The 20,777-nt window shown below is 47.0% G+C and overlaps 2 long non-coding RNA genes and 1 pseudogene across 4 annotated transcripts in view; 2 read left to right on the top strand and 1 right to left on the bottom strand.

The window, feature by feature from the left end:
- The first annotated feature begins 5,404 nt into the window (after positions 1–5,404).
- Gm46370 lies at positions 5,405–5,883 on the top strand (annotated as a pseudogene).
- A 4,155-nt stretch (positions 5,884–10,038) lies between these two features.
- Gm40477 lies at positions 10,039–16,984 on the top strand. Of its 3 annotated transcripts, none has more exons than XR_872874.2 (3): positions 10,039–10,346; positions 10,653–10,796; positions 16,750–16,984. It is a non-coding gene; the product is annotated as a predicted gene, 40477 (long non-coding RNA). The 3 variants fall into 3 exon arrangements; XR_872875.2 differs by having other exon boundaries at positions 10,039–10,354; XR_001780657.2 differs by having other exon boundaries at positions 10,039–10,796.
- The window catches only part of Gm29709, a 24,356-nt gene continuing 17,615 nt past the window's right edge, over positions 14,037–20,777 (bottom strand). The window contains exon 3 of the long non-coding RNA XR_001780658.2: positions 14,037–14,186. This is a non-coding gene — a long non-coding RNA (predicted gene, 29709). The remainder of the gene's footprint in view (positions 14,187–20,777) is intronic.

The raw sequence follows: 20,777 nt of genomic DNA, 5'->3' as shown, positions 1-20,777 counted from the left end.
TGGATTTTGTCTGGACCACTGACCTTGGTTCTTATTGGTCAGCATCTTGTACTGTGGGCTTTACTGACTGTATAGACTGCCTTCTAACTAAGCAACAAGCCTTAGGAGTCAAGGCTACTCTGCATTCCTCTTTGTGTCCCTCTAGCCTCAGCCTAGAATCAGGCACACAGTAGGTGCTAATTAAAAGTCTGATTAGGGCAGGAGAGAAGGCTCAGCAGTCAAGAGCACTTGCTTTAGGGTTAGGGCTAGGATTAGGGCAAGAGTTAGGGTTAGGATTAGGGTAAGGGTTAGGCATAGGTGTAAGGTTAGGGTTAGAGTTAAAGTCAGGGTTAGGGTTTGCTGTTCTTGCGGAGGACTCAAGTTCAATTCCCAGAACTTATATAGAGCAGCTCACACCTTGCTGTAATTCCAGCTCCAGTGGATCTTATGCCCTCCTTCAGCCTCTAAGATCACTCCATGATTGTAGTGCTCATACGCATATATGAATATATATGCATATATGAATAGTCAGATGCATATACATGCACATGACAGATGCACATAAGAATTTATATAAACAACTTCAAGAGATATATGCCAAACATGTACTCTACACAGGCTGTTTTCGGCAAGCAGGACTCATTCTTAGCCCAGGTACCCTGTCTTGGAACCCTTTTGGAAATGCCTTCTCGATAAATAGGTGATCCATGAGAATTTAATGAATGGAAGAATGAGCCACCACCTCGGTCATTTGAGAGTTTGGTGCTCTAGTCTCTTTCATTGCTGTGACAGCGCACTCTGACAGCAAGCATCTTGTTGAAGAAAAGGTTTCTTTCATTGAACACTTCCAGGCCATCACTGAGGCAACTCCAGTCGGGAACCTGGAGGCAAGATCCAAAGAGAAATGTGGCTTGCCTGTTGAATCATACCTGACAGCTTCATTTTACAGCCCAGGAACACATACATGGACAGGAAGTGGCATTGTTCACAGTGAGCTGGATCCTCTGGAAATCAATCAACAATCAAGAGAGGTCTCCTTTCCCCCCCCCCCCCCTCCACCGCCCAGACAGCCCCAGATTTAGCCAATCTGATTTAGCCAATTCTTCGATGATTGAGGTTCTCCTGTCTGATGACTCTAGCTGGGTCAAGCTGACAGTTAAAGCTAAGTAGGACAGTTGGGCAAATTATAACAGCACCTCCAAGATGCCTCTGTTCCCTCATGCATACAGCAGAAGTGCTTCTTAGAGAGGTTGTGCTAGAACTCACAACAGTCCCTGAAATGGGATAGGTACCGCAACTACCACTGTCCCCATCAGTACATTGTAAACCTTCGTGGGAAATGATCCCAGCATCTCAGAAACGGAGAGGAGATGGCCACAAGTCTGATGGGCGTAGTGAGGTGGAAAATTGCTGCCTGAGCGGATGAAAACATCGACGGCCCCCCTCCCCCGCCCCGCCTCCACCCTTCCTCCTACTGCTATTTGCTGGGGTTTAGGTTTTGTTTTGTACTTGCTTGTGGCCAACTTGGAACCCCCATGGTGTCTCCCTTTGGAACCCTAAGAACAGTTGCTGCAGGGGCCCCGCTTTTCCTTTCTTTATTAAGAAAAGGAAACAGGAAATTGAATGTAAAAACCCTCCAACTGTTAGAGTCACACAGAAGTTGTGAATGTAACCACACCCCCGCCAGGAAATGAAAGTACAGTTGTCACCGTGATGTTCCTTGCCTTTCGTCGCCCACTTGGTGTTTTTCAGATTTGAGTTAGATAGTGGAGATGAAAGGGCTGAACTTTGGGCAGGAGGGCTATCACTGGGCCATTGCGGACTGGAGCACTGATTTGATATGCTATAAAAAGAGAAGTATCAACACAGTTCTTTCAGATGTCACCTACTGGAGGGAAGAGGGGACATGGCAGATTCTGACCTGTTAATATGTGTGTTTGTTTTGGCCCATGTAGCATGTTTTTAAATCCCTCGGCGTTTAAAAACAGAGGCTGTAAGCACGTTCATGCAAAGACTTGGAGTCCGGATTCACGCATGGGCCTTGTGGGGGGAAAAGCAGCTGCCCAGCAGCGATGTGGGGGCGGGGCGGGGCTAATGCAGGGATCTATTCCTTTGTGCTATCTGCCTGAAGTCAAGGGGTGTTTGCAATTTCAGGCTTTTATCACGTGTGAGGGAAAGGCAGACACAAAGCTGCTATTCCCCAGGACAGAGATGGAAGCCTTTGACACCCCAAGTCTGTATACTCCATCCTTGGTTTTGGCTTATCCAATGTGGTTCCTCTGATTCTAAGTGATTGGTCTGCTACCCTAAAGACAACTATGTATTTTCCTAGCCTGAGCATAATGAAAACTATGGCATTTTCTTTGTTGTTGTTGTTTAAATTTGATCTATCTATCTATCTATCTATCTATCTATCTATCTATCTATCTATTGTGTGTGTGTATGTGTGTGTATGCATGTGAAGGTCAGAGGACAACAATAATTGGTTCTTTCCTTACACTATGTAAGTCCTAGGAATAAACTCTGGATGTCAGGCTTGGTGACAGTGAGCCATGTTGCTGGCCCTTGTTCGGTTCCTTACATTTTTCTAGATTCTTTTATTTTATGTGTATGAGCGTTTAGCCTGCATGTACATACACACCCACACACATGTACACACATACACCCCACATGTGTGCTTCATGCCTACAGTTGTCAGAAAAAGACTTTGAATCTCCTGGAGGTAGAGCTACAGATCAGTGTGAATCTCCATGTGATGTGGGTGATGGATATTGAAACTGGGTCTTCTGCAAGAAGGACAAACGCTCTTAACCACCAAGCCATCTCTCCAGGGACTCATTTGGTTATGTTGATATAACAGTCATGCTATGTAGCCCAGGTTGACCTTGAATTCTTCACCCTCTTGGGTGCTGGGATTATGGGTATTTGTCACCATGTTTGGCTGTATTAGACCTCTTGCTTTGTCATCTAACACTCATTCCTGCTTCTTCTGCAACTGGACTCCAGTTATCTTTCAGGCAATCACCCACTTTTGTCTTAGTCTCTGCAGTACATCAAGGTGACTATATGGCCTGCCTCCCCAGTAGATATACAACAAAGGTATGACCAATCAGATCCTTGCTCAATTTTCCAACCATAGTGATTGGTTCAGATATGGGCACATGACCGTGGTGAGTCCTACTGATACCTTGCGTGGAGAGAAGAGGTTCTTACCCTAGCCTAGAATAGAGGAGGCAGTGATGTTCTTACACTAGCCTAGAACCTGGAGCATGGAGCCTTAGAGTTGCCATGGGTCACCTAACAGGAGGAGGCTGAGAGTTACTCCAGCTTGCCAAGGAGATTTGCTGAGAGAGAAGGACAGGCCCTGGATCTCCTTGAAGCAGCCAGGCCTGGACAATTCAGTTCTATGAGGGGCTTCTTAGAGAAACTAGGCTGACCCTTTCTTTGTAAGTCTCCTACCTGAAGTCACCCTGGGAAGCAAACGTGGCGGAAGCAGGAGACAGGACACTTGGGTACTCCCCGACGACCCATTTAATTTCAACCAAGGCCTCCGGAGAGCAAAAAGACCTCTATGTTCTTTTTCCTTTCTTTTTTAATTATATAATTCATTCCTATTTTAATTGCAATAATAAAAAAAAAATAAAATCACACAAACAAAAAAGGTAGTGTTCCCCTCTTTCCCCTCCAAGCCACTCTCTAGAGATTTGCTATGTAAACGATGGTTACTATTGTAACTATGGTTACTAATAATGTTGTTTTAAAAATTACCACTTCTGCAAAAATAAAAACTTGGCACTTACATTTACCTACTGGGTCCTAACTCCATCCTAAGGACCTGTCATTTCTCATTTGGGCTTTGTTGTGGCTCACACTGACTATTTGAGGTCCACACAGAAAGAACGCATGGCATAGAAAGGGTTAAGTTGCAACTCTAACAGAAATGAAATCATCTGACTTCAGAGCCCAGGTTCCTTCCCTGTCACTTAGCTCCAGTGGATGGTGAGACACTTAGCCGAAGATGCCCGTTTGTGCATATTTAACTAAACCACCGTGGGCCGATGTTACACATTCTGTTCACAGTTATCTCTCATCTGACCATCATCTTTGTCATCACCTCATATCACTTTCTAGATGAGACAGTCAAGCTCTTGGATGGCAAAGTGGTACACGCCTCAAGGAGGCAGAGGTGGGGGGAAGACCAAGAGTTCAATGCTAGCTTTAGCTACATATCAAGTTGGAAGTAGGTCTGGGTTACATGAGACCCTGTTGCGGTCTCCTACCTCCACTTCACTCCCCGGTCACTGAGGAAAAAGCAAAAACAAAAACAGAAACTAACCTCAAGTTGTTGTCTGCAAAACATCTGTAGGCAAGGTGGTTTGCAGGGATGACACCCCAGTAAGTTAGTGACCAATCGATCCCAAGACATGTAGAAAACAATAGCATCCTCAGAGGATGAAGGGACAGTGGGTGGCATTAGCCTCAGAGTATCGCTAAGCTTCAAGCCCGTTTGGTCGTTGGTTGAGGGTACCTGCCCTCACCGCTCCAGACATGTTGGGGAGGGACTATGTATCAGGCCCATTTTTATTTCCGGAGCCTAGTATGGCTTGCCAGGCTCGGGCTAAGTGCTCAAGGCACATTAACTGAGTGAACACATTAAGGGAGCACTTGTTGACTACTCAAGGGCAGGGCATCCAGTAGTGAGACTCATCCCAGTGCTGTGTGGAGAGGCTGTGAAGCTTTGCGGGTGACACGGCTGACCTGGATTCATAAGCGTTCATCCCCAGTGATGTCATGCTGACGTTCATACACAGGATTTCCACACATCTGCTCTCATCTGCCACACTGGGGTGGAACCCACACCCTGCGCAGCACCAATAGTCAGGGTTTTTTTTGTCATCGTTGTGGTTGTTGTTTTGTTGTTTATATGTTTATTGGTTACATCCAGGGCAGTACAGAGTGATGGTTGCTGATTTGGGATCCGATTTTGGGATCTGGAGCCAGTCTGTCTTTGTTCAGATCCTAGCTTTGTCATTCACAAAATCTGTGGCCTTAGGCATGTTATTTAACTTCGCAGTGGGTTCAGGGCGTGTTTGCCCAGCAGTTAAAGGGGGATGCTTACCTACTTGGGGGGGGTATGCGGTAAAGGTGTGAGGCTTGCATGAGGTGACCGGTATAAGACATTCAGCAGAACAGGTAGAAAGCCAACGGGTACCCTGACTGTAAAGAGCCCAGTTGTTTGACCCTTTAAAGATGGATCAGATAACAAGGTCACTCACACCTTTAATCCCAGCACTTCCAAAGCAGAGGCATGCAGATTCTGTGAGTTTGAGCTAGCCTGGTCTACATTCTAGGCTAGCTGATGCTACACAGTAAGACACTGTCCTAAAAAAAAAAATCTCTTTCTTTTGGGCCTGGCGCCAGCATGATGGGCAAGTGTCGTGGTCTCTGAACTGCCCGGAAGCTCTGCAGTCACCGACAGGACCAGAAGTAGCATGATAAGCAGTACAAGAAAGCCCACTTGGGCACAGCCCTGAAGGCCAATCCGTTTGGGGGTGCCTCTCATGCAAAGGGAATTGTGCTGGAAAAAGTAGGGGTTGAGGCCAAACAGCCAAATTCTGCCATCAGGAAGTGTGTCAGGGTGCAGCTCATTAAGAACGGCAAGAAGATCACAACGTTCATACCCAATGATGGAACTTCATTGAGGAAAATGACGAAGTTCTGGTTGCTAGATTTGGTCGAAAAGGTCATGCTGTAGGTGATATTCCTGGAGTCCTCTTTAAGGTGGTTAAAGTAGCCAATATTTCCCAATGTTTTGGCTCTATACAAAGGCAAGAAAGAAAGGCCAAGATCATAAAGTTTAACAATGGAAACACGGTAATAAATTTTCATATTCTGAAAAAAAAATCAAGATCAGATTGCTCAGTGTGGGGGCACAGACCTTTAAAATCCCAGAGTCTGAGGTAGGAGGATCAGTAATTCAAGGCCATTGTTGGATACATAGCAAATTTGAAGACAACTACCTGAGATTCTCTCCCCCCAACCCCACAAACCAAAATAAACACACAAATTAAAAAGAAAGTCTTTAAATGACAACACAGGATCCTATCCTGGTTTTTGCCCATTGTGCCCCGAAAAGCCAGTTAACTGCTGATCTTGAAATAGCACACAGGTTGAGCACAGGAGCTATTGTTTTAACTTGCTCTCATCCCTGGATGGTGTTCCAATTCATTATTAGTTTCTTGGCAGTTGAAGTACATGCCTTTCTGGGTGATGGTAACACGGCCTAAAACACATAATCCTTTAATACCCACCCTCTCTGTGTCCCTTCTCTTTAATACCCACCCTCTCTGTCTTCCGATCTTCTCTCTTTCCCCTAAGTGGCCCAGCGTCATCTCATTTAAAGTGAACTATTCCAGCCCCTGCAGCTGTTGTAAAGCCATGGACTAGGGTATCAGCCCTCTTCCAACCTCTTTCCTGCAGGCTCCCGATCACATGGCTGCTCTTTTCTCCTCTCTGTCAAAGCAGGAGAGCTGTCGAGATGCATAAGCCTCAAAAGGAACTGTTTAAAATTTTGAAAATTTCTCCCAGATGCCAATTCTATGCCCACGTTCCCACAGCCAGTTTACTCCTGGGATACTACCACCCTGGTTCTACCTTCAGGAGGCATCTCTGAGTGTGAGAGCAAAGGGTTTAGGGTAATATTTATGTGTATGTGCATGCACACATTGATGATATGCCATCACAAAATTATTCCCATCACGTGTATCAGAGGTTAAATTAAGTAACCTAAATTAAATAATGCATTTACAAACCCAATTTGTAGTTGGGGGTTTCCTCTGGTCTTCCCTTGGCTTTTTTAGATGTATACATCTCAGATGTCCCTAGAATTGATGAATTCCTTGACCCTGGTTTGGTGTAATTGGGTCAAGCACTGGGTGCTCCACACTTTCTCCTGTGCCTCAGTCCCTGAGGCCAGCATCGTTAGGGTGTGACCTGGGCAGAGATGGCAGCCAGCCCAGTGATGGAGCTATGACGTCCTCACCACCATCATCTACCCACGTCCTGGGACTTAAACCCAACCTCACTCGTGCTAGGCAAGTTCTACTGCTGAGTTTCAGCCCTGGCACTCCCTCGTTTATTTTTTATTTTGGGAGAGTCCTGCTAAGCCACTCAGGTAGGCCTTCAGCTTGCAATGGTCCTGTTTCGGCTTCCCGAATCCCTGGGATCACTGATATGCAGCACCGGGTCGCACTGGCTGGAAGTTCTGATGCTCATGGTAGAGTCATGACTGGTTGGGTAGATCCGTGGTGGAACTGAAGTATGGCATGGTGGGAGCATGGCGCTCTCTGGAAAGGACTGTGAGATCCATATGCACGTTGTACACTCTACTCCATGAATTAGTTGGGACGGGGCACAGAAAAGGCAGATGCTGATTGGTCACATGGGCCATCTCGCGCAGCATAGCACCCGTGTAACACAGTGATTGACTATCTCTGTTGTTGTCCCTCCCCTTAGGGTTTGGAGGCAGATAACTCAGGACGTCCTATATTCTTTGTCAGATTTCTCAAGACAAAGCACACTGACACTGCCCGCAAGCTCAGTCTCTAGCTCCTGTGACACAGAGGAAACTTTACTGCGGAAATGTGGCTTCTGCTCAATGCAGTCATTCATTCAACAGATACTTGCTGGGCAGCCTGAGTGGTAGACTAAGTGAGAACTAATCTAGATGCCCATGGTCCCGGTGGGCTGCAGAGTACTCAACTAAGTACTCAGGCAAAAGGCAAACAAACATGCCAGCGGAGAGCTCCTGACCCAGGGCAGGAAGAGTTAAAACAACTTATTTGAGTCAGCATCAGAAGGAAAAAAAATGGGAATTTTCCAGGAAAAAAAAAAAAACATGATAGCACACCTTAACTCTAATATCTGGGAGGCTGAGTCAGAGGATAACAAGTTTGAAGCTAGCCTTGGCTACATTGCACGGGCGCACTCACACAGATACTACTAACAACAACAATAGGAAGGGCATTCCAGACAGATGGAACAGTCTATACTCACACACACAGAAGACAAGAGAGTTGAGAACGATCAGTGTAAGGTGGTAAGGAGCGACCTGGAGACTTTCACAGGGATGAGTTACTCGGGAAGGTGACTATAAAAGTTAAGCCAGAGCCAAGAATGATGGAATGCACGCTTTAATCTTAGCATGCAGGAGGCAGAGGCAGGCAGAACTCTGTGAGTTTGGAGCTAATTTAGTTCGACATTGCAAGCTCCAGGCTAGCCAAGGATACAAAGAGCAAGACATTGTCTCAAAACAAACAAACAAACAAACAACTCAGAGACTTAGGCTGCAGGCCTCAGAACTCCATGTCTGATGGCAGTGTATTCAGGCCTGCTCCTGAGGGGAATGGAGTAATGAGGAACGGAGGCAGGAGTATAAGTTCGAGGCTAGTTTGGGTTGTATAATAAGGGGCTCAGGGGAGATAGGCACGGAGACACAGACAGAGAGACAGAGGCACAGGACACAGAGAGACAGACATAGAGACAGAGACAAAGACACAGAAAAAGAGACACACAGAGACAAACAGACACAGAGAGATACTGATACTGACTCATTAATGGGCAGGGGTAGATGAAAGGCATTAAGTAGTTCACCAAGGTGAGGGGCCACCTCCCAGCCTGGAAGAAGGGGAAAGGAGGGCACACGTGTCCAAATTCCACCCAAGTCCATTATTAATAAGCCACAGAGTGATTCATCTGTACCTTCCCCATTCCTGGCTTCATTTCCCCATCCGGCCCCTGCGAACCCTGTCTTTGATTCTGGTCCACTTCCCTTTCCTCCTTCTCTTAGCTGCTCCCGGCACTAGAACTCTCTGGGGCCCCGCTCCTTTCTGCCTTTTGGCGCTAATTGCCAGACTCCCCTGGCTTTCTTTGTGGAAAGCTTTAGGTTATTCTTTCCAGAAATCCTCAGAAGCGCTTCGGCCAGTGGGAAAGGAGGATCAACTCCTTTCAAAGGGCAGCTGAGAAATAAGGCAGCCGTCAAGTTACGACTTATGGGAACTCCATGGCCACAGCTGCTGCCAATGACGGGAACCAAACCAACAGCAGGAGCCCTGGCCCTGGGCCTCCCATTCTGGCAGCTCCCAAAGCCAAGATTTGAACCTGCCAAGTCTGTGTGCCCCTGGGCAATACCTTATGGGTCCCGTCATGTCACTCAGAGCATGCCCATGGAGATTAAGAACGGGAAACGTGTGGCTCACTGAGAACGGTCGTCGTCTGCTCACCCTGCTGGTTATGGGAAGCAGGACAGACTGGGAGAAGCTCTCTGAGCCCTGTCACTCTAGCTTTGTGTGAATGACACACAGTTTGAGAACACCCTAGTACTTTCAAGGGTGTCCTAGTGAGATTCTGTTATATGTTCATCTATCAAAATGTATATATCTAAAAAGAAAAGATTTAATCTCAGAGGAAGTCCAAAGACAGTTTGTCTATAGAGCTGATTGAATCAAGCGAGCGGGAATCTTTAAGAAGGTGGACAAATTCCCAGCAATGTGAGGGATGTTTTGACCTATAAGGAAAAACTTTCCAAGCGAGATTATCCCCATTGGTGTGGGCAAGGCAATCTTCTGTCACGGCCCATCTCCAAAAGAGACCATCTCGTTTGTTCATGCAGCAGCAGCTGCTAATGTCAGATAAAAAAAAAAAATCCTACCATTCCAAAGCAAAACCGTTTGTGTATAATTCACGAGCCCCTTAGGTTCCTTTAAAATGAAAAGAGTTACCAAAATAGAAATTGTTATCACCATGCCAACAGCAGACCTACAACATCAGCTCACAAAACATTCTGTCCTAAAGCTCAAAGCCAGACCCTCATGTTTCTCCATCAGAAAGAGCTTTCTATTTCCTTCCAGAACAAGCCTCTTTCCCTTACAATGCCCTTACCGGATAGTATAGTCAAGCTGGCAGGAACACACACACACACACACACACACACACACACACACACACACTCCTCCTCAGCACACACCTCTCCTCATTCCCCAAGAGCTCTGTGTGTGTGTGTGTGTGTGTCTGAGCTGATGACATATTATGACAGCATGCTCAAGAGTGAGACTCAGCCTCAAAGCAATGCAGGTCACGGCAATAGGCTTTATATAACCCAGAGCTGCAGAGAGACCCAAAATAGCATCTTCCCTGCTGCTCAGTTAGTCTCCTCCATCAGCCAGGGATAAAATTAGAGCAGGCGCTGACGTGCACCTGCGTGTGCAGAGGGACTCCAGGGAGACAGAACAGACTCAACACTCTGCCATCAGCTGAGAAGGCTGCCAGATTTTTCAGACCCCAATCTGTCACCAGACGGAGCCGTGTGTGTATGTGTGTGCGTGTGGGTGTTCGTTGGTGTAAATGTATGCCATGTAGAGACCTGCTCTGAGGACAGCGTGTGAAAAGACTGGCCTGGGAGCTGATAGCAAGGAGCTTGGCTGTGTGGGACTATGCAGGAGATGTTTCAGGCTATTTGGAAGGAAGTTGGTTCCCGTACCGGTCTCAAGTTTACCTTGCAGTTTCTTTTCTCGGACCCACACACTTCTCTCTGACCCAAGGAGTGGGAAGGCTGGCCCCTTTGAAACCTCTTTCTGCAAACAGATAAGCCTGACTGTGTTTTGTTTTGCTTTCAGCTGAACCAAACACATGGAATCTGGAGGTTAAAAGACTGCCAAGAAGTCAAGGGGAGAGAGAAATGAGGATGGAAAAGGAAACTCTGCTGTTCTGTGGCCTTTGGGGCTTTGACCTCGTCTGGAAGCCATAAACACTGCTCTCAGGTGTGGTGGGCAGAGATATCCAGCTTTTTGCTCTGTCTGAGAGGAGGCTGGGTAGAACCTTTTGACATATATATATGGTTTGTTACTGCATCAGTGAATACCAACCAGGTACTACCTCCAGGCTGACCCCAGAGACCAGAAAAATAGTACAGGCTATACGGGATGAGTCGATGGTTGTTTATTTGTGGTTGTTTTGCTCTGTCTTGACTGCTAGGGATTGAAACCCAGGCTTTGTTCAAGCCAAGCATGCTCCCGGTCTATAGACACTCAAAGTCTGCTATTACACGTTCATTTGGGGGGACTTTCTGTCTTTGGGCCTCCTTTAAACATATTTAACCATTGGACATGGTTTACTGATCCCTGACTAAAGCCAAAATAAATTCTAGGTAAATGTTTGTGGGGCCCAAGAACAGATTAATATCAGCTTTCAGAATCAAAGCAATACACATATGATTAATAATATATACTATATTTTTAGGCATGGTCTCATTATGTATCTCTTGCTGGTTTAAACTTACTATGTAGACCAGAATGGCCTAGAACTCAGAGCTATGCCTGCCCCTGCTTCCTGAGTGCTGGGATTAAGGGCGTGTCACCACCACATCTGGTTGTCATTTTTGATTTTCCAAGGTGGCAAACTTACTATATAACATCAACCAATATCCACGATCCCCCTGCCTCTGACTGCACTGCTGGGATTACAGGTGTGCACCACTCCATCTAGCTTAAACAGCTTTTTATAAGAACCCCCTCCAAGTTTTTCCTTACAGTTAGTGTGTGTGTGTGTGTGTGTGTGTGTGTGTGTGTGTGTGTGTGCGTGTGTGTGTGTGTAGGTCAGAGGACAACTGTGGGAGTTGGCTCTGTTCTTTCACCGTATGGGATCTGAGAATCAAATGCAGATCATCAGGCTTGGTGGCGAGTGCCTATGCACTGAGTCATGAGCCAACCCAGATCTCCCATTTTTAATTAGTAATTTAGCAATAAAAATGACCTGATTAAGCTACATAATGACTTCCAGGCCATTCTGGCCTGGGATGTAGAATTAGAGTCTGTATCCAAAGAGAGATCACGGGTGAGGAGGGAAACCGGGGAGGAAAAGTGAAAGGAAGAGAGTGGAAGAGGGGATAGAAAAGGGGGCTGGGAGGAGAGAGATCTGACCACCCCCCCAATTCCTCACTTTTGGCACCCCAAATCTTATAGCTACCAAGACCCCTCTCAGATACACTGTCCACCCGTTCCCTCTAGCTCTTTATTGTTACATAGATTGAGAGGCATCTCTGGTTTCTTCTGCTCCTCTCTGATCTGCTGTGCTCTGGCTTCTCCACGCTTCCCCGAAACTGACTCAGTAGGCAAAGCTCTGCTCGCCTTTGTAAGGCAGGGTGTGATGTGAGTGAGCATGGATACTTAGTAGACCAACAGAGCTGTGATGAGCCGGCCTGATGCCTGAGCTCAGCAGACCCCCACTTGGGAGGAAGGAACGTCTCTCAGGAGCTGGGCTGTAGACAGGATAGAGCAATGGAGTGTGGGAAGCTTCAAAGTGGAGCTCCTGCTGTTGGGCAGCTTCAGTCTTTCAGCCTACCTTGTGTGGTCATCGTGAATAGAGACAAAGAACTAATTGAGAGTGCAGGGGATTTGCCTACCCTTTCTGTGGCCCCTTGCTTCCCAGCTGGGCACCAGCCCCTCTCATAGCCCCTTTGCTGCTGAATATATCATGTATCCTGCATCCTGTTCCTTTATCCCCCTTTGCTCAAGAACAACTCTGGCTAATCAGCCCTACCTCCCCACCCCCACAGCCCTGACTCCCCTTCTTTGCTAACCCAGGGAACTTAAACTCATTCTTCCGTGTTGGACAGATGGCTCAGTGGTTAAGAGCCCTGGCAACTCTAGCAAGGCAGCCTGGTTAGCTCCCCGGCATCCTTAGGATGGTCCACAATCATCTGTAACTCTAGTTCCAGTTCCAAGGCCCTCGGACTTCACAGGGCATCAGGCACACCTGTGGCACATATAGATACATGCAGGCTAATACTCTTACACATGAAATAAACATAAGCTTCAAATTTATTTTAAAAAATGTATTCTAAGCCGGGCGTGGTGGCACATGCCTTTAATCCCAGCACTCAGGAGGCAGAGGCAGGCAGATTTCTGAGTTCGAGGCCAGCCTGGTCTACAGAGTGAGTTCCAGGACAGCCAGGGCTATACAGAGAAAACCTGTCTCGAAGAACCAAAAAACCAAAAAAAAAAAAAAAAATGTATTCTATGATGCACAGTGAAATGTGACTTTCCCTGACGCCTGTCCTTCCCTCCCTGGTCCTAGGGGACAGGACACTCAGGTGGCCCTTTAGATTTCTGCCTCTGGTATGCATCATGTTTAATCTCTTTCCCTTGAGTATGGTTTGAAAGCACATCTCACTCTGGATTGTGGCAAGGGAGCTTTGCTGGTGTAGTGAAGGCCCTTGCTCATGTGATTTGGAGTTCATTGAAAGATTATCTGGGTCTCAGCTAATCAGGTGAGGTAATGGGCCTCTTCCTGGAGTCAGAAAGAATTTCCTGGTGGCCTTGAGGAAGTCAACTACCAGGCTGTGAGGGGACATGTAGAGGAGCCACAGGACAAGGACAAGGCACGTGTAGGTGCTAAGAGTCGTCCCCACTGACATCGAGTAAAGCAAGGATCTAACCGTGGAAGGCAGCGCCAGAGAGACTGAATCAGGAGGATCATGAAATGGAAGGCAGCCGGCGTCTCAGGGTGAGATCCTGTCTCAGTAACCAAAACAAGAGGAAAAAGCAAACAAAACATCACAGAAGCTAGGAGTGTTGGCGCATGCCTGTTCTCCTAGGATTGGGAGCGAGAGGCAGAGAATCAGACATGATTGCTGTTCATCAATATCTTTGGTTATATAGTTTGAGACCCGCCTAGGCTATATTACACTCTGTCTTAGAAGGAAAAAAAAAAAAAAAGCTAACTGAACAAATGAATGAATGAATGAATGAATGAAATCAGGGATTTAATGATTTATATGAAAGAAACTGAATTCTCCCAACTATCACAGGAGTCTGGAAGAGAGCTCTGACTCCAGAGATGAATTCAGTCCACAGGCACTTAGTGAGACCCTGAGCAGAGATAGATGCCAATTAGACTCAGGCTAGACACCTGGCCTGTGGAAACCAAGAATGTTATTGTTCTCTTAAGGGGCTAAACTAGGCTACGTTGTTCTATAGTCATAGAAAAGTAAAGCCAGGCCCCACAATTAATCATCCTCTGGACCCCACATCTTGAGTAACCCTCCTTACTTTGTGTCGACTGCACACTTGGGGCCGGTCCTTGGCACTGCCTCCTCCTGCCCGGTCCAGCCTCCTCTCCTCCACCTCAGTCCTGACGAGAGAATCTGGGATCTGGTGAAGTGGAAGAAATGGTGCTGAATTAATGTCACTTAAACCCAAAGTCTCTTTGATTCCCACCCAGCGAGCATTAAGAAGAAGTAGTCTTTTTTTACTTGGCTGGGAGCAGGAGGCAGTCAGTACCTGGAATCAAACCCAGCTTCTTAGACGACTGAACTGCATCCCTAACTGGTTCAACTATTACGTAATACACTTCACACAGTAGCCCCTGAAACAAGATATTATTTCAGGGCTCTCCCCACCCCTCTAAGAGTGTTATGTGTAGCACAGACTGGCCCTTGAGTCTCATTTTTCCTGCCTCAACCTCCTGAGTTTGGGGGACAATATGCCTGCATCGGCATGACTGACGTAGGCTCCACCTTACTTCTGTCTGATACGGCAGGGATACCAGATCACCCATGAGAACAGATTTAAGATTTAGTGTGATGGCGTTCATCCTTAGTCAGTTGCTCTGGAGTCTGGGCTTACATATCCAAGCCTGAACGCTTGACAAAATATTGGCTTGAGCATGTCCCCATTGGTGAGGGAGCAGCCTCTGTGTCTCATGCGAGTGGCGTAGATTTCACTGTTGCTATGTATTCCTGACAAAGGCCATTGCACTGGGTATTATGCGTGTCCTTGCTTTTCATTGATTAATGTGGTCACTGCCGCTATGTGGAATGCTAGACACAGGGAACAAGCCTCTGAGGTCTACTGGCCAGCCACCCAGGCCATTTCTGTGTATGTGTAAGTGTTCATTCATGCACATAGATGCACTTTTTTATTGGGTCTATTGGAACAGGAACTGAGATTTTTTATTCCTCTCTGTATACAAAGGTTTGTGGAGTACAAGGTTTGAAACGGGCTCTAGGAGGGCTCAAGGCCCACGTGGCCTTTGTTACCATTTTACACCTCTGGCCAGTCTTTTCTTTAGCGTAGAAAGAGGAGGAGGGACTAAGGCAGTGTAGCACAGTTAGTAGAGTATTGTCTAGCATGCACACGGTCCTGGGTTCAAACCCTAGCATTGTAAACATCTCGGCATGGTGACACGTGTCTGTAAGTTCAACATGAGAGGCAGGAGGTCAAGGACATTCTCAGCTATGGAGTTCAAAGCTAGCCTGGGCTACATGAGCCCAGACACAGAGAGAGTGGGGACTTGGGATCAGGGAATCTATGCCAAGGGCCCCAAGGCAGAGACAGAGAGGAAGTGAGAGACCTGGCAGACATCTGTCTGGTATCTAATGTGGACCCACCTGGGATATTCTGGCTGTCCATATTTTACTCTGAGCTCATTGATTGTGGAGTGAACATACTTATCTTGCCTAGCTCCTGGGTTGTTTTAGGGATTATGGGAAATAATGCAAATAAGGCACACGATGTTAAGCTAGTGTAACAGAGAGCCCTTGGTATCCTTCAGATGTCACCAATGTTTGTCCTGCACACAGGCTCAGATGGGGTCCTTTAGGGTCTCAGAAGCTGGCTGCCAAGGATTCATCTCCAGAGGTCCTGGCAGCCCGTCAAGTCTTAGGTCAATAGGTCTGACAGGCTCCTCACTGTAAGCTGCCAGGTCACCTCACCCCATGCTGGGAGTGGCAAAAAAAAAAAAAAAAGACTGGCAAAAACCCCAGGAGAGAGTGAGATGGCAGGTGTGAATAAAACCGGAAGTCTGGCTTAGAAGCCAGCACCCACCCACAATAACCACTTCTGAGGAATGCCTCGCTGGGCCACTGACTTAACAGTGAGCCACCATTCACATCCAGCTCCCACCTCAGTGGGAGGTCTGTGACAGTGTCCTCCTGAAGGTCAGACGTGGAACTTCAGGTCACTAGCATGGACAGATTTACGCGGTAGCCACAGGCTCCCTGAGGCAGCAGCCACAACCTTCCCCAGTCAAGTCCTAAGTCACTCAGTTATTGTAACCTTGGGCAATATTATTTGACCCCCGCCCCTTCCCACCCCCCAAGTCTCAGCTTTCCTCCCTTTTAAAGGAAAAGTTGAAAACACACCAAGAGTCTTAACACAGTGCCTGGTTCACTCCATAAACTCAAGCTCCTCCCCCCACCCCCACTTCCCTCCCAGGTGTCTGGGCCACTCCTACACTCCTTCCTTGTCTCCACACTGAAGACAGTTGACCAGGTTCCCTGGGGATGACGCCAATTCTTAATTATTTGATATTGCTACACATCTGGTCTTATCGCCAGTTATTGACTATAAGACTGGCTGCTTTCTGCTCCACCTGGCTCCTTCCTGCCAGGTGGCTTCCCCTGACGCACTTGGACAATGGTGAAGGGTTGGGCCAGGTCACCCAATGGCAGATTGATGTGAAAGGTTTTTAGTTTGTCTGTTTGTTTTTTTTTTTCTTCTTCTTTTCTTTCTTAGTATTCCAAGCTAAGGGGAAAGAACTACTGAAAATACACAAATGTGCTCGCTCCCGCCCCTGTTACATGCCCCTGCAAGTTTGACTTCTCAGGATCTAGCTCCTCACTTCCTATGAATGCCCTGTCAGGTGTCCCCCACCCCATCACTCTGTGGTTCCCAGCACCCTTTTAAGGTTTGGTTCTGTGTTCTCTTTCTTCAGCCCATCGCCTGAATTCTGAGGTTCAGCCGTCTGCCACACACTCTCTGGGTGACCTTGACCACAATCATCTCCTGTGGATTCCCAGTGGCACCTGTCTGGCTCAAGCCCCTGCTCTGCCTACAGAGCTGCATATACAGCTGCCTCTAGAACATTTCTATCTGGTGGCTCCCTTTCCACTCAAGCACGTAATATGCATTGAGTTAATTGTTGGGCATTAAAGTCGGGTCCACACTGACTCTTACATTAAGATTGCCTTGGCTTCTTCCCTACCAAGCCTTCTGACCTTCCTGGGGAGATAGCTATGATCATGTCACTCCAGTGAACAGAAAAATCTTCAGTGGCTCCCTTCTGTCTGTGGACTAAAGTCCAGACTCTTTAGGCTATCGTGACATACCAAGGCTTGTCTTCTGTATCCCTCGAATCTACAACCACGAGTGCCTCTATAGTTTGAGACCCAGTAAATTTACCTATTATGCAAACCTGGAAATCTATCCTGGGATTGCCCCTTCTGATAATTCTAATTCCTTAGTGTCCCTTGACTGTATCCCCCTTATCTATCTGCGTCCCACAACAATGCAGGCTGTCATTTGTCTCCATAGGAAGACTGCACCTGCCTGAATGGACCTATCACTCACTCTCTTTGATACCCAGAAAGATGTAGATCTGACTAAGCTCATCCTCTTAAAACTGATCAACTGGTCACTCTATCTATCTATCTATCTATCTATCTATCTATCTATCTATCTATCTATCTATCTATCTATCATCTATCTAGCCTAGAACTCACTATGCGATCCAAGTTGGCCTCAAGTTTATGATCCCCCTGCCCCATCCTCCCAAGTGATAGGGTTTGTGCCACTGCACCTCGCCTTCAAATAGTTTGTTTTAATAGACACAACCAAAGATATCGAATTGTTTACTAGGTCTAAAGTTATCGTCTAGGACAGTGAAAGAGACAAAGAGAACATATTTTATTGAGGTAGGAACTGAAAGAAAGACGCCCCACCCTCAGGGAATAAAGGCCTTGGGGTTATTCATCCAGCCACCGGGAGGGTCCCTTGCCATAGTGACAAAACAAAGCCGGATGAGCAAGCCCCCCACGGTCTGTCTGTAGCACTTCTCTTCATCCCTTAGGCCTTCCTTCTCTGCGTCTCCAGTTGCCTGGAGAAAGGCCAGAGTGCAGCGCAGTGGCCTACTGCTTGCCTGGTTTGTAGGATGTGTTAGGTTCAATTCCCGGTAGCACAGGAAGACATGCAGGCAAGAAGGAAGAAAGGAAAGAGGAAAGGTGGGAAGAAGGAAGAGCTCAATAAAGCTTCATATCACGTGGAAACCTTTTCTGATCCTTCCTGTATGCATGTGGGTGCACATGGGAACCCCTTCTTTAAGGGCTTGATTCACTCACTGCCTTAGTCCTCAGCAAGGTCTGAAGGGGCAATTTCCACCGCATACCTAGTGTTGAATGTAAGACCTGCTACACGGTGCCTGATAGATGTTGAGTGTTAGAGGACCCTCGTTGCCTCTCTAGTAGATATCTTTTGTCTGTGTTCCGAGCTGAACTAGGCTGTACAGCTCTGATCATATCTCTTTGATGATCAGAATATCTCCAGTGGCTCCCCACTGTCTGTGGAGTAAAGTCCAGACTCCTAGAATATGGTAGCTGGCATTTGTCTCTGACCTTCCTACTTGGGCTTATTGCCCTCGGAGCGCCAGGGTTCCTCCCACGCAGGTGCTGGCTACTTCCTCAATACCCCGGACTTTCTCCTGCCTGATTATAGTCCTCTCTGTTACCCTTACCATGAATGCCTAGCCCAACTGACATTGCCTCTTGATGTTTTCCTGACCTCCAAGGCATCCTGGGCCACTTCCCTGTACCACCACCCCCACTTCCCGGAAATTTAAACCTCCAAATCGTTTCCTGTTTGTTTTGTTTCAAAACACAGTTTCTTGGTATAGCTCTGGCTGTCTTAGAATTCACTCTAGACCAGAGTGGCCTCGAAATCAGAGGCCTGCCTGTCTCTGCTGGGCTTAAAGGTGTGCACTATCACTACCCTACTTAAACTTTCAAATCTTTAAAAGGATTTTGATATCCCTGTGGGTCTGGGCTGCTCACAGGTTCAGCCTGTTTTTCGTTCTCTTTCCTCCTTTTCTTTTATGTTCTTTTTGTCTGAGAGCACTGGTCTCCTCTGGGACCCTCAGACTGGCAAGGGTGTTTTGCTTTGCTTTGCTTTGCTTTGCTTTGCTTTGCTTTGCTTTGCTTTGCTTTGCTTTGCTTTGCTTTGCTTTGCTTTGCTTTGTTTTGTTTTGTTTTTAATGATGCTGAGCCTGTTGTGCATGCTCTTCTCCCTGCCTGTACCTGTCTACCCTTCATACCATTTTCTTGAAGCACTCGCCCTGGGAGATCTCTTCTAGACACCTTCTTGCAACCTTCTGTTTATCCTTTCATTTAGCTACGCCCCACGTCCCTCAGCTGGGCTGCATTCTGCCTGAAAGCAAGACTGGTGTTTCTTCTTACATCCCTGGTACTTAGCACATGTATTTGGATGCTCAGTAAACATTTATACACCAATGGACTATTCACAGCAGTCTACAACAGCATAGGCACTTGGCCATTTTTTTAAAAATAAAATAAAAAAATTTTTATTATGGATATTTTAAAGACACAAAAAAAGTCATGAAAATAGCACAATAACATTCACATTGTCCCATCTGTCATCAACATTTGGTTGGCCAGTCTTATTTCATTTGTCCTTCCTTCCTTCCTTCCTTCCTTCCTTCCTTCCTTCCTTCCTTCCTTCTTTTCTTTCTTTTTCCTCTTTTTTTTTTTTTCCAGACAGGGCTGCACTTAGCTAAAGCAGGCTTCAAATCCAATAAATAACTAAAGATAACCTTGAACTTTTGATTACCATGCCCCTCCCAACCCCAGTGAATGCTGGGATTACAAACTTGGGAGTGTGCACCACCATGCCTGGCTTGTTTGGTGCTGGGATCAAACCCAGGGCTTTACACTTATTGCTGGTTGGCCCTCATCCCCAGCGCACACCCTGCACTCTCTTTTTAAAGTAATGTTAGGGCAGGTGTCAGCAGGGCTGATGTGTCTTTCTCATCCACACAGCTTAGCATCTGGCTCTTGACAGATAATAAATGTTAATAGAATCAGTTAATTAGACGAAAATGTCATTCCTCACTCCAAAGTTTATTCAGCCAATACAGACCCAGCAGCACTGTTCTAGGCGCGGGGTGGGGGTGGGGGAGCAAACAGTGGTGGAGACACAGGAGGTAAGTGAAGGAACAGTGGAATGTGAGAAGCGCCCATCTTAGCGCATGGTTCATTATAAACAGACGCGACAGTCAGCAAGTGGATAAGCGGCCACTTGGCACAGGTCGTTTGGGAAAGCCCCTTTGAGAAACGACCTTGAAGCCAAACTTGGAATGCTGAGGAGCCAGCTATTCAAGACCAAGTGAGAAAACGGGCCAGATGTAAGGAATAATAGTCACCTCTGACCCCACAGCCAGCCTGCTCAACAGAGAAGCAGAGAGAAGCCCATGCAGCATGACTGGAATTGAAGCAACAGGGTAGGGTGTGTGTGTGTGTGTGTGTGTGTGTGTGTGTGTGTGTGTGTGTGCACGCGCACACATGTGTGTGTGCATGTGTGTGTGTGCGTGAGTGTTCATGAGTAAGCGAGGGCTAAGAAGGAGGCAGACCCATTTTCTGTAGGGCTTCCTCAGCCAAGGCAGGCACTTAGGGGTTGGTTGAAGGTTTCTTGAGGCTTTGAAATAAGAACATGATATAATCTGTTAAGAAGACCATTCCGGTTGTGGTGTGGGGAAGAAACCAGAAGGCCGTGGGAAGGCCAACTAAGAGGCAACTGCGGTCATCCAGAGGACGGTGATAGACGTGCTGGAGGAAACGTGCAGGTCCTGCTGATGACGAGTGAGCATTGTGACAGCGAGGAAAAGGGTTGAAGAGGGGTACTGAGGAGGAAGCCTCCTCTTGTAGAGTCAAAGAGGCTCTGGGATGGAAGGAGGCC

This window comes from Mus musculus, chromosome 12 (genome assembly GCF_000001635.26).
Source record: "Mus musculus strain C57BL/6J chromosome 12, GRCm38.p6 C57BL/6J".
Taxonomy (NCBI): domain Eukaryota; kingdom Metazoa; phylum Chordata; class Mammalia; order Rodentia; family Muridae; genus Mus; species Mus musculus.
This window is presented reverse-complemented; position numbering and strand designations above follow the sequence as displayed.